This window comes from Panthera pardus, unplaced genomic scaffold (genome assembly GCF_024362965.1).
Source record: "Panthera pardus isolate Hobbes unplaced genomic scaffold, ASM2436296v1 HiC_scaffold_7, whole genome shotgun sequence".
In the NCBI taxonomy this organism is placed as follows: Eukaryota; Metazoa; Chordata; class Mammalia; order Carnivora; family Felidae; genus Panthera; species Panthera pardus.
Genome location: NW_026527002.1, coordinates 71,482,040 through 71,495,666, shown reverse-complemented (window position 1 = coordinate 71,495,666; position 13,627 = coordinate 71,482,040). Strand labels below are relative to the sequence as shown.

At 46.4% G+C, this 13,627-nt stretch overlaps 1 protein-coding gene across 2 annotated transcripts in view; it reads left to right on the top strand.

The window, feature by feature from the left end:
- Positions 1-13,627, top strand: part of ASAP1 (ArfGAP with SH3 domain, ankyrin repeat and PH domain 1) — a 346,825-nt gene that overhangs the window by 233,865 nt on the left and 99,333 nt on the right. The window lies entirely within an intron of this gene.

Below are 13,627 nucleotides of genomic sequence, written 5' to 3'. Positions count from 1 at the left end.
CCAGGCTCTGAGCTGTTAGCACAGAGCCTGACGCGGGGCTCGAACTCATGGACCGCAAGATCATGACCTGAGCCGAAGTCGGCCGCTCAACCGACTGAGCCACCCAGGCGCCCCTCAAATAATGCATTTTTAATGTTTATTTATTTTGAGAGAGTACACGGATGAGAGTGGGGGGTGGGGAGAGAGAGAGAGGGGGGGAGGAGAGAGGGAATCCCAAGCAGACTCCACATTCATCATGGAGCCCAACTCAGGACTCGGTCTCACAACCACGATTATCACCACCTGAGCCAAAGTCAAGAGTGGGCGCTTAAGCAACTGAGCCACCCACATGCCCCTCAAATAATGCATTTTAAATAGGATTGAATTTTCATCTTGAGAATTTTGCATGCAGTGAATAACACTTTTCAAAATGTTTTAAATGTGTGTGTTTGTGGCTGTCCAGTGTTATTCCACTTGAAACAGACTCACAAAACAGCTTCTCGATGCTAGCAGAGGCTTATGTGTGAGAGTCGTGGTTCTGTGAGAGGGGAAGGAAGGAAAAGCAAGCAGCGTGGAGGAAGGAGAAGGAAACCAGTCACTTGTTGGAGGAGAAAGTTTCATTAGCAGTAAGAGAAGACTGGGCATGGAGGGGAAGGCTTCAGATTCACCCTGGAATGCTCGGGCCCCCTAATATTTGCTTATCAGTATCTCTCTTAAACAAAGCTAGAGCTGGTCTCACCCTCGGGGTCTTCAGACGGGAGTTTTCATTATTCTTATGGTTAAATTTTATTTATATAAATAATACTGGTAACAGTAGTGTATACAGTGAGCCGACTATATCCCAGACGCCGTTTTAAGCACTCACGTGTTATACTAGCCAGAAGGGGCTAGAATGTGCGGCAGTCGTAAATTCACCCCCAGATCTCCGTGGCTTAACAGAGGGAGGGGTTCCTTCCTCCTCACATCCCATGTCTACCAAGGGGTCTGCTCCACACGCTAAGTCATTCAGAGACCAAGGGCCCATCACTGCAGGGTTTGCTACGGCGGGGGAGAGGAGAGAGCACCACGTGCAGGCTCGTCACTGCTTCCCCTGGTGTGTTAGTTCCCCACCTTAAACTGTGTTCTTAGCCCCAGTGGCAGGGGACAGGAAATAGAAGGGAGCAAATAGAATATTTGGTGAGTGTTACCATTTCTGCCTCGTTACTCTTGACATCAACCCTACCCGGTAGTAGCCATTATTATCCTTACTGAACGGTTGGGGAAACTGAGGCACAGAGTGCTGGGGTAGATATCATTCAAACCTGGGTGGTCTCCTCCAGACCCCCATGCTTTGAAGAACACTGGACTGCCTCTCAAGGTGTCAGGATCCTTTTATGGCTACAAAGTAAAGCATACTTTTAATTCATTTAAGTAAAAAGGTTGATTTAAAGGACCGCAAGCACAAGAGTGGCAGAGACTGTACAAGGGTAAGGCGCACACTGTTGGGAGGTAGCTAGCCTTGGGTCTGCATGATCTTGGTCCCAGAAGCCTCCAGAGCTCCTTTCCCAAGCCCAGATCTGGAGCCTGTTGTGAAAAGCAAATGCGGATGTTTTCCTTTGTTCAGAGAATTCTGCCAAAGTCAGCTTCACACTCACACCTCTGACCTCTCCCCTTCTTCCTCGATTTCCCGTTCTCCGTGTCCGGCCTGACCTCTTATCTTACCTGGACTCTGCCATTCCTCTCCCTGCCTCACATTAAGTGTTCTCGGTTGAACTGGGTTTCGATTCCTCTGCAGAATGTCGCCCCCGAGTCTCTCCTCACCTCCGCTTCCTGTAGCCTCCCAATGAGGCAACCCACTCCACACCCAGACTTTTGGGCAGGTACCACAGCCCAGCTAGGGCACCTTCCTCTGGGCCGATGTCAGCCAGCACCAGGGAACACGGATTTGTGAGGGGAGTGTGGCTGGGTTTCAGGCACCACTTGAATAAGCCAGATTGATGCTTTGAGCTCTGTATACTCTGTGCAACCGTGTGCAGGGGCCGTGCTGGGCCCAGTGCATCTAACTCCCTCTTGTCTGGGAACACGAGTATCAGGGCCTGAGATGCCTTTTCCCACAAGTTTTCCCTGAAATACTAATCCCATGCTGCCCTCTTTTTTTATTTAAGTTTGTTTGTTCGCTTATTTATTTATTTATTTATTTATTTATTTATTGAGAGAGGGAGAGAGAATGTGTGCATGTGACCAGGGAAGGGGCAGAGAGAGAGAGAGAGTCCCAAGCACTGACAGCGTGGAGCCTGATGTGGGGCTCGATCTCACAATCTGTGAGATCATGACCTGAGCCGAAATTAAGAGTCAGACAGTTAACCCACTGAGTCACCCAGGCACCCCCCATGCCACCTTCTTTGACAAGAGTTCTGGATTGAAAAGCACTACATATTGCCCTTGGAGATTTACAGTATACATTTGTATATTAAAGACTTGGAGATATCCTGTTATTAGAGACCTGACCAGTTCACTGTTTTTTAAAACTTCCTTGATCACAAACATTCTTGTATAAGGAGCTTTGACTTCCCATGAAACCACCTTGAGACGTACCGATCAAGACGTTTTCTGGATCAGGTGATCCATTTCATGTGTTGCTGTTTATTTGTTTTAATTTTATTCCACTTTATATCTGTTCTTCTAGAATTTATTTCTTATTTACATTTCAGTGTGTAATTTCTGATTATTTAAGCTGGTGGCTTCTTTATACCTTGCTTCTTTAAGATTATACCCTTTGGTGCCTTTTGGTACCATTAGGTTTAACATGAAGAAACCCCTTGCTGATCCAGTCTTGAACTAGCAGCTTACATCTTCCACTAAATATGAACAGGCCCTTTTATTGACTGGTTGTCTAGCCGTGTCAAGCCATTGAAAGTTCAGAGAGCTGGCAGAGTGCATGACTTTGAAGTCAGATAAAACTGAGTTCACGTTTCTGTTCCCTCGTTTCTCAAGCTGGGTCACTAGAGGCAGAATCATTTATTCATTCACTCCCTCATTTATTCACCCAGAAAGCAAGGACATCAAAAGAGGCTTCCCAGAAGAGACACCCTTGAACTAGGCCATAAATAATTAATAGATATTTATAAAACTATTCTCTTAGGCTTGCAGATGCATGTTTCCTTAAATAGAAGCATTAAACAGCATTAAGCTTTGGTTGATACATTTGATATTTAGAGAGTCAGGTGAAAGTCTGTACTTCAGGTTTTTGTTTCTCCCCCCCCCCCCCCCCCCCCGCCCCCAAGATTTTCTAAATTGTGGTCCTGACTTAGCTAGTATTTACTAAGTGTCCATTCTGTTCCAAGCTCTGTGCTGAGCTTGACGATTACTTCCGTTCAACAGACTGCTTATACAGACTCTTTTAATAGTTTACACTAAAGTACTTCATTTTATTTTATTTTATTTTATTTTATTTATTTATTTATTTGTCTTAATGGTTTTATTTATTTTTGAGACAGAGAGAGACAGAGCATGAGCAGGGAAGGGGCAGAGAGAGAGGGAGTCACAGAATCAGAAGCAGGCTGCAGGCTCTGAGCCATCAGCACAGAGCCCGATGCGGGGCTCGGACTCACGGACCGTGAGATCATGACCTGAGCCGAAGTCGGACGCTCAACCGACTGAGCCACCCAGGCGCCCCAAGCACTTCATTTTATAAGGAAGGATGGATATGGGGATGGGACCAGATTTTTTAGACTTCCTGCTGTTTGCTGCCTGCAAGTAGAGAAACCTTTTTTTGGCATCATTTGGCATCACAGGCATAATATCCAAGATTTCTTTTTTCTGCAAGGTTGGCCTGGAACTATAGCAACCGGTGGTGAATATTACAGCCACCGTTGAGGTAAATTATTTGAGTTCTAACATTTTCAGTGAGGGTGGAGCAAAGTGAGTCTTAATTAAAGCACAAGATGTGGACCAAGCAGACAGAGTGGGGCAGTCCAGGCGAAGAGGGCACTGCTTCTCTGCTTTTCTACCAGTTAAATGAACACAGTGTCTACAGTAAGAAATGCCTGTGTCCTCCTGGTGTCGTATGTGGTGGGCCCCGAGTGCTTGCACTCACTTATTTCGTTAAATTTTTTAATTTGTCAGGAAAGTGCTTAAAAGCGTGTTGTTGTCAAACAATACAAGTGTGTGATAAAGATGTTCGGTGAAGGCAAGGAAAATGTAATTCGATGTCACCCACCGTAGGCTTTGGTTCTAGTTTAAACATAGCAAATTGTAGATGACGTGCGTGGAAATGAAATTACGGGTCTGACAGTTGATCGTGAACCAGCCGATTAATCGTTTCAAGCACAGTAGAGAAATCGTTAGGGCCGAGATGTCTCTTCAAACCAAGGCCCAGCAGCCCGGGCCTTTCTTCCTTTTGCTTCCCCGTTTGTCTTGGGCTTACAAGTCGTAGCCACTCCCCCTTTTGTTATAATTATCCTCAGATGAAGTCAGATGCTGCAGATCGTACAAAGAAAAAAAGAGTGCTTTCATTTTCATCCTTGATGTAGGAGATGATGTTAAATCTAACCCCTCATTTACTTAAATGGAATTAGACAAAACATAATTGCATTATTTTACGTTAAGGAATTCTCCTATTCCCAGATACTCCTACGCCTACCCATTTTTCTCTGTGAAACTTCCAGTAGAACTGTATTTTCTGCCAAATTCAGTCTTGTCGGTTCCTGAGGCCTGTAACGTCATGGTTTGATTTGGTTCCCCTTTTCCTTAGGTCTTCCCCAAGCCACCCAGAGCAGTCATTCCTGTGCTTTTTCTCCTGGTAATTATGGCTGAGACCCACCTCTGTTCTGTTTTCGTGGTGACTGTGCCTTGGCGATTTCCATGTGTTGACTGCAGGTGTTCCTTCTCTAAAGGAACTTGGGTTCTCCTTCCCCTTTGACTTTGGACAGCTGCTGTTAGTGTAAAGCAGTTGATGCCCCAACTGGACCTTGCACCCTACCCATCACGCCTAGAGAGCTGGTTTCAGCCTGGGCCATTGGGCCCCACCCGCAGAGTGTCTGGTTAATTAGGGTTGAGATTGGATTTCTAACAAGTTCTGGTTGATGCAAACACTATTGTTCCCAAGACCACACTTGGGAGACCACTAGGAAGGACGGTCACTCTGGACAGAGGTATAGAATTCCCTAATGCTACAGAGAAGCTGTCATTTTTCCTGCCAGATTCACTCCCTCATTATTTTTACTTTTATACCTGCCATCTGGTTTCTATGTTGTATTAATACGTCAAATAACAAGTTGAGTGAGAAATAAATTGCTGGTTGATTATATCGCCCTCTTGTGTTTCTGTGTCATATTTCTTTTTAATACTATTCTGAATAAAAAATACCAGTTCATTGCTGAAAACTTAGGAAATACAGGGGAAAAAACCCTGAAATAAAAGTCACTGATAACCTTACAATTCACTGTTTACGGGTTGAGATCTATCTATCTGTATCTTCTTTTTTTTTTTAATTTTCTTTTTTTTAACATTTATTTATTATTGAGAGACAGCATGAGCATGGGAGGGGCAGAGAGAGAGGAGACACGGAACCCGAAGCAGACTCCAGGCTCCGAGCTGTTAGCACAGAGCCTGACGCAGGGCTCAAACTCACAAATCGTGAGATCATGACCTGAGCTGAAGTCCGTCACTCAACTGACTGAGCCACCCAGGTGCCCCTGTCTATCTGTATCTTCTAATCTCATTCCTATTTATAAGTCTTTTCTTATATGTGTATTTATTGTCATAATTTTTTAACCACATTGGTTTCATACTAAGTGCTGTTTTATAACCTGATTTTTCACTTGTTTATACATTTTGAAAATGTTTTCCTGTTTTGGAAAGGAAGACTGTAGCCTCGGATCTTTGCTTACTTGGAAGCATACAGCCTTTTAAAACAGAACTACCATGGTTGAGATGGGATCAGGAGCCTAGACCCTCTTGGGGGTGGGGACAGGGCCACATCCTGCCCAGGAGACAGCATGAGCATTTCCCTCTGGCTTTTCTCACCCAGGTCACCTGGATTTCTTTCTGGTGTGTTTAGTCGTATCTCAGTATCTCATCTTAGGCTCTGAGAGTACTGTCCCTGGAAGGTATATTAGAGACCTTGTAGACCTCGTTTTATCAGTGGCAGAAATGAGAAGCCACCGGCCTGTACCCACACAGCCAGGTGGAAGCAGGTTCAGGTCTAGAACACTCTTCTTCTCCAGTTGTCAAAGCCAGGCAGCTGCTGGATGGAAGGTACCTTTGGTCCTTCACCCCCAACCACGTAGTGGGAGCAGTTCTCATCTCCCGTCCCTCTCCTAAATCCGCCGTCACCTCCCGACTTCTAATCTGGAAGTGCAGAGTGCTCCGGGAAGACCAGAACTCGTTCACATTCTATAATACTTCTGAGTCTCAGAATAACTTTTCTGGTGTGGAGAGGAATTCATTTGTTCAGCCATTTACTCAGTCAACACGCGTTTTATTTAAGGAATCTACACTCTGCCAGGGGTTGGATGTAACACAGTGGTGGGTGAAACAGCCATAGCTCCTGCCTTCAAGAAGCTTTGCTCTAGACACTAAAGAAACAGTCAAATGCTTGTCAAATGCATTGTTCTCTGAAAGTGAGCCTATTCTGCCTAGTTAAGACTCAGGGGAGATCAGAGAGGAGAGACCTATGTAGAAATGTGCTCAACACCTCACTGAGGAGGAGGCATGGAGCCTAGACTAGGAGGCTCTTTGCCAGGAGCCAACGGAAGACTGTTCCAGACTGATGGTAAAGCATGTATATGCTTGAGAGCTTAATGAATCAAGAACCAGAAGAAGGGCCGGCATGGTTGATGGGCGGGGGGGAAAGGGTAGAGGGGCTTCAGACAGGTTGCCAGGGCCAGACTTAACATTGTGAGGCTGGATTTGAATCCAGTCCATGGGAAGCCATTGATGGGTTTCACACAGGAGAGTAATATGATCTGATAATCGTTTTAAAAGATCACTGGAACGACAGGACTCAGGAAATGAGGATGGCCTTTGGAGTCAGTAAAAACCTTAATTAAGACTCTGACCATCCGCTTAGTCACTGTTTGACCTTAGGCAAGTTACTTGACCTCTCTGAGCCTGTTTCCTCAATTGGGTGAGGCTAAGATACATCTTACTGAGTTGTTGTGAGCAATAACTTTAGGTAACATACGTTAAACACAGTACCATCTGTCATTTTAATAACTCTAATTCAGGCTGATTTGCCTGGATTAGAGCATGGTATATAATGGGATGCATTACCTTACAGTTTGTAGAGACTCCCTTGCGGGATGAGGCAGGGAAACAAGAAGCATTGGAGGGAATGTGGTGCAACATGAAGGACATTCGGGAGTCCTGCCAACCTCCGTCCCAGCCTCAAAAGACCTAGTCCAGTATCCAAAATGCCATCATTGTATTTTTTCCGCCACTGCGGCTGAGCTGTTCAAGTGTGAGACAGTAAACCTAGTTACGTTTTATTAAGAGTCTGTGTTGTGCAGCGTTTTGCACGCATAGCACCCGGCATCTACACGGCAACACCCTCAGCACCGTATGGAGGCAGCCTTATCATTGCCACTATAAGGAAGGAGACTGAATCTCTAAGAGGTTGAATGACTAAATCTCTAAATCTCTGAAAGGTTGAATGACTTGTCCAGGCACACGCTTGGCTAAGTCTGTGCCGCCTGTTGATCGTGTGAGTGCTGGGCACTCCAGCAGCTGTGAAGTGTAAGCTGTTACAAATGCCTGAGCAGTGGGTGAGGTGGGAACGTTAAGTCTCATCTGCGTGGGAATTGTAAGTGCCCTCAAAGCAGTATTCTTTGTTTCCCCTTGAAGCATATGCAACCGAATACAATAAAGCTTAGTTTAGTAGGTCGGTAATGGCTAATAATAGTCTGTGTGTGTATGCAGTATATTATCATCTTTGAAACATTCTGATAATTGGGGGCACCTGGGTGGCTCAGTCGGTTGGGTGTCTGACTCTTGATTTCGGTTCAGGTCATGATCTCATGGCCCTGGGATCTGTCTGTCTCTCTCTCTCTCTCTCTCTCTCTCTCTCTCTCTCTCTTTCCCCCTCTCCCTCCCAGTCTCTCTCTCTCTCTCTCTCTCTCTCTCTCTCTCTCTCTCTCTAAGAAATAACTTTTTTAAAAAGCACATTATGATAACCTACAAGAAGATAATGCTGTAAATAGTTCACTGACTTGGGAGTTAGCCCTGGCTTGTGGTTTGGCCCGTCCACTTGGCTGAGTGTGTTTGAACACGTTAATACCACCTTGAGGGTTCTCGGGAGCAGCCAGCGGAGCAGCCGGATAAAGCAGGCAGCCCTGTCGCCTGCTACCCAGTGGGAGCTCCGCTGGCATCCGTTCTCCCTGATCCTGTCGCACCAGCCTTGGCTAGTGGAGGAAGGTGCCAGGACACCCATTTTAAAATCAGAAAACCGAGTCGGTCAGGTTAACGGTTTGCCCAAAGTCCCCAGGCCAATAGTAATGAGTGGCCACATTCTGGCCTTCTCAGCTCCCGCTGAGAACTCTTTCCAGTGTATCTTAACACCCTGGAAACTGCCTGACCACAACCGGGCACCGCCATGAAGGTGCATAAGTACGCCATGAAGGAGTTAACACACTAGACAGAATATCTAATTTATCCCAGGGAATCGAAGACTTAACTGCTGGGAGCTGGCTCATTATTTTAATTGGATTTTCCAATGTGTTGAGCAAGTCAGCAGATTTGCATTAGCCTTACTTTCTGTCTGTAGAGGGGAAGGAGAGAGAACCGGTGGGCAGTAAGGTAGGAACGTCAGGATTAACGCAGGATGACAAAGCAAGCAAATTATGTCCCCGTTCATTGATACGGTGCCGTGTGCATGTGGGGGCCGTGGGGGCAGGGCACCACGTGTAGAGCCGTGCTGCGCTCCCACTGCAATGCTGCTGAGTCACTGTCCCCCAGGCCTGTGCTCCCGCAGGGTGGCACAGTCCCCCGGGTCGCAGGCCCCCAGGCGAGCCAGAAACCACAGTGCAGCGTGGCCACCGGCAGCTGCCTGCTGACTCCAGCTTTGGGACCTGGTCGGTTAGTGGACAAAACAGATGAGATGCTTCCCCCTTAATTAAGAGGCATACCTTCTAGAGAAGAAAGACAGGTGATGAATCATAAAGAATGAGATCATGTCGTTTTGTGGTAAAACTCTAAGGGGTTTAGAGAAAAATCAGAGCGGATACAAAGAGGAAAGCCGTCCCGAAGTCCTCTCTAACGGGAGCTGTTTGTCTCATGTCTGGTAGCGTCTGAGCAAGTTGTAAGGAATAGGGGGTTATTGTGATCAAAACCAGTATTAATTACAGTCTGTTTGCTTAAACAAATCACTTTTGCATAATGAAAGGACACACGTCAGCCTCCTCCTGTCTTTATTCCAGGTTTCTCGTTGGGCTTGATATACGTGTATACTCGCAGAGGAAATTTCCACTTGGTGAGGAAGCAGTTTGTTTGGAAAGCAGACACATTTACCGCACCCGAACACCACTCCTGAAATGCTTTCTAATGTGTTTGCTTAATAAAATGGAAAAAGAGGTGCTCTTAAAAACATATCCTTCATTGTCCTGTTATCTTGGCTTGTGTAAAGAACTTACATTAATTCAACTTTATCATTAAAGGAAAGGAAATAGGTTGGAAGTTGAGTAAATGGAAATGCAATCAATAGAATTTTAGTAAAATTAATGGGAAATAATAGATTTGAAAGGCTTTCAAAAAATCCACTGAGGATAATGAAGGTGATACAGGAAGTCTTTCTACTCGTTTTTTTATGTTGGCCTCCTCGTGGTTGCCCTGGAGGTGCTTTTGTATTCGTTTGCAGGCTTTGCTTAGGCTGTGAGAAGGATTCCTGAAAGAACTGGAAAATAAAAAAGCAGGAAAGTCACAGAACCCTACAACTGTGAGGTCATGTAATCCATCGCTGTCGCAGTACCTTCCAGTGTCGGAGAAAATAGGCCTTCTCTTCATTGAGATCTGCAGCAAAGGAAATTTTGGCCTCTTGATAAATATTTCTCAAAAGTTTCCTTCTCTCGAGAGTAGTCTGTTTTCTCTTTGACATCTCTCTGCATCTTCATAATGACAGAGAGTTGCTATTCGCTCTTTCCTTAAAACCATTGCCTTTGCCGGTTTTTGCAAATTAACCGACTTTTTCCTGGGAAGTAAGGTGGGGAAAGATTTTTTTCCTGGGGCCTTTTGCCAGGCTCATCCTGGGAAGATTCTGAATTCATAAATACACAATGTTTGGCCTTCTCGGTTTCTTATCAGCCCCCAAGAGTATGTGTGTGGATAACCACAAAGAAATTCTTAATTCTTGGGGTTTTCCATCAGTGCCACTGCAGCCCCCCCCCCCCCCAACCCCGACGACGGCACTGAAAGGTTACATTGTGTGTCTATTGTGTGGTCAGTACATGGCTTTTGAGGGACTTTTCCTTCCGCGCAACCCCCACGTTCAGTATTAACCACAGTTTCATAATTTTTTCATTCTTATTTTGTAATATAGCCCTCAGACCAAAATGGCATAACAATTTTTTTTTTCCTGCTTCATTTCACAAAGGATTTGAGGCATTGGTGAAAAGCCTGATTCTAGGACGACGTTAAAAATGGTTTATAATCACTGTCATTTCATTGTTTGTTTTAGAATATTTTAAAGTTTTATGTATTTAAGCAATCTCTACATCCCATCTGGGGCTAGAACTTACAACCCCAGGTCCAGAGTTGTGTGCTCCCCAACCGAGCTAGCCAGGCGCCCCTGTTCTTTTCATACAGAACTTTGTATGCTGTGAATGCTGTTTTATACTTTGCTTTTGTCATGTAACAATTTATCTTGGAGCCGTTTCCAAAGTTACACATAAAGAACTTTCTCAGTTTTATGGCTACGGTTTAGAACTTCCGTAGTTTATTTAACTCGTCCCTTATTGACAAATCCTAAGCTTCCCGTCAGAATAAATCCTATAGAGAGGAACCTTGTGCTCACATGATTCTCTATTTCCTGTATTCTACAAATATTTATTGAGCACCTACTCTGTGCCAGGCGGTGTTCTAAATTCTGGAAATAGGGCAGTGAACATGCAGACCCTACCCTTGGAGAGTTTGCGTTCAAACTGAGGGTACAGCAAACAAATGAGGAAACAGATACGTGCATGGTGAGGGATGGTGAATGTTTTGAAGAAGATTAAGGATTTCTACGAATCGAGGAGAGGTAGGCACTGGCCTGGCGAGTGGAGGGCTGGTTGGCCCCTGCCTCGCTTACCACCATCCACACAAACTTCCGAGGCCCGCAGGAGAGCAGGATGCAGGAGGCTTATGTTTCAGGAAGGAGCTTCATCTGTGGCTGAGAGTGAGTCCTGTTCATCTTTATTTTCCCCATCTCATACCCACAGCCGGTGTTTTTCAACGTTATTATTACCTGAAAACTGCACCACCCCATCCCAAGGAGTCTTTTTAAAGATATTTGGGGGGGTGGGCACCTGGGTGGCTCACGATTTTGGCTCAGGTCATGATCTCACAGTTTGTGGGTTCGAGCCCTGCATTGGGCTCTGCATTGACAGTGCAGAGCCTACTTGGGATTCTCTCTCCCTCTCTCTCTGTCCCTCCCCTACAAGTAGATAAATAAACATTTAGAAAGAAAGAGAGAAAGAGAAAGCAAGGAAGGGCGGGAGGGAGGAAGTTAGAAAGTTTAAACTAAACTTTGAAGTTTTAATGCCACAGATATACTCTATATCAAGTTTATATACTCTGGCCCTTTGGAAAGCCACAGCCATTGTAATAGCTAAGATGTTTTTCACCCCACTCCCCAGGAACCAATGCCCTTGACCTTACAGAACACAGACTCCGAATCCGTGGCTCTCTCACTGTTGGCACCTGCCAGCCAGGCTATCTCTCTGTGGGTGGGGGAGCAGGGGGTAGCGAGATTGCACAGATAGAATCGTCTCGGTATTCAGAATCTCTTTGTCTTTGAAAGAAGAGAGAGTTGGTTGTTTTTGATCCAAGCCCTCTGGTGATGTGCCCTGGACAACTTCTCTTGCGTGGAAACTGGAAGCCGGGAGGCAGAGGTGGAATGGTGAGCCACAGGGAGCCCAGGATGAGAGCAGTAGGCAGGAGTTGGGAGAAGGTGTCTGTCTGTTCCGTGTGGCCTTATTATTTAAAAAAAAAAAAAAAAAAAATTTTTTTAATGTTTATTCTTTTTTTTTTTAATTTTTTTTTTAACACTGATTTATTTTTGAGACAGAGAGAGATAGAGCATGAATGGGGGAGGGGCAGAGAGAGAGGGAGACACAGAATCGGAAGCAGGCTCCAGGCTCTGAGCCGTCTGCCCAGAGCCTGACGTGGGGCTCGAACTCACGGACCGCGAGATCGTGACCTGAGCTGAAGTCGAACGCTCAACCGACTGAGCCACCCAGGCGCCCCTTAATGTTTATTCATTTTTGAGAGAGAGACAGAGCGTGAGCGTCAGAGGGGCAGAGAGAGAGGGAGACACAGAATGTGAAGCAGGCTCCAGGCTCTGAGCTGTCAGCACAGAGTACGACGCAGGGGCTGGAACTCACAAGCCGTGAGATCATGACCAGAGCTGAAGTCGGATGCTCAACCGACTGAGCCACCCAGGCGCCCCACATTGCCTTACTCTTATTTCTTCTCTAACGTCCCTTTGGATTTTGAAAACAGATATGTATTCAGCACTTGCTGAGTGTGTGGGAGCAAGCTAGCACTGTGAGGTGTATTAACCCCTTCACTGCAGCTGTCTGCGGCAGGTTGTAGCGTCCCCCGGTTATCTAGGGGGCGCCCAGGGTCCCGCACCAAGCCTGCAGGTGTCCACGTGGGTCCTTCTCGCTCCGCTCTCTCCCTCCGCCTCTGTACGGCACTTGTAATACCGCGATGTGGCAGAGTGGGTTTGCATATGGCGACCACCTCTGTCCCTGGGGTGTGAGCTCGCTCGAGGCAGGAACGGTGTTTTATTCACCTTCACCTGGCCAGCCGCTAGCGTGGTGGGTGTCACAGAACAAGGACGTGGTAAGTGATTGATGGAAGGGTGACTGGCTGGCTGCAGTGACAAATGAGAACACTCTTGCACGGGAGTAAAATTATTTCCTGAGTGAGGGAGCCCACCGACCTCGCCGGCTATGACCTGGTTCGGCAGGTCCCTGTAGTGTTGGTTCCACACGACTAGACCCGGTTTCCCCACAGTGCTACGGGTCCGTGTCATTCACTGTTCCCGGTCCTTGTTCGGCACACTCTTTCCCTGCTTGCCTGTCCCTCCCTTGGTTTCCCTGCCCCGCTGTCTCCAGCTGGGTGCCAGCTCCATCTCCCTCTCCTCTGTAGACCCCTTTTTGTTCCAACTTAACATCAAGGAGACTCAGGCCACTGCCTCAGAACAGTGAGAAACCCGCACTTGTATCTTGTCTTTCTAATGGATCTGGGCACAGAGAGGACACAGTGAGTGGGACAGTCGTGGTCCCTGCCCTCACTGAGCTTACATTCTGGTGGGGGACAGAGTGCACGTATAAACACACTGGGTCATTTCAGATAGTGACAGATGCCGAAGAAGCGTATGAAAAGGAGTAATAGAAGCCAGTTGTGTGGCTCCCACCTGCTGTGGGGGGTGGGGGGGGCTGGTCTTGCCCCCTAACCTCGGGGCGGTGCG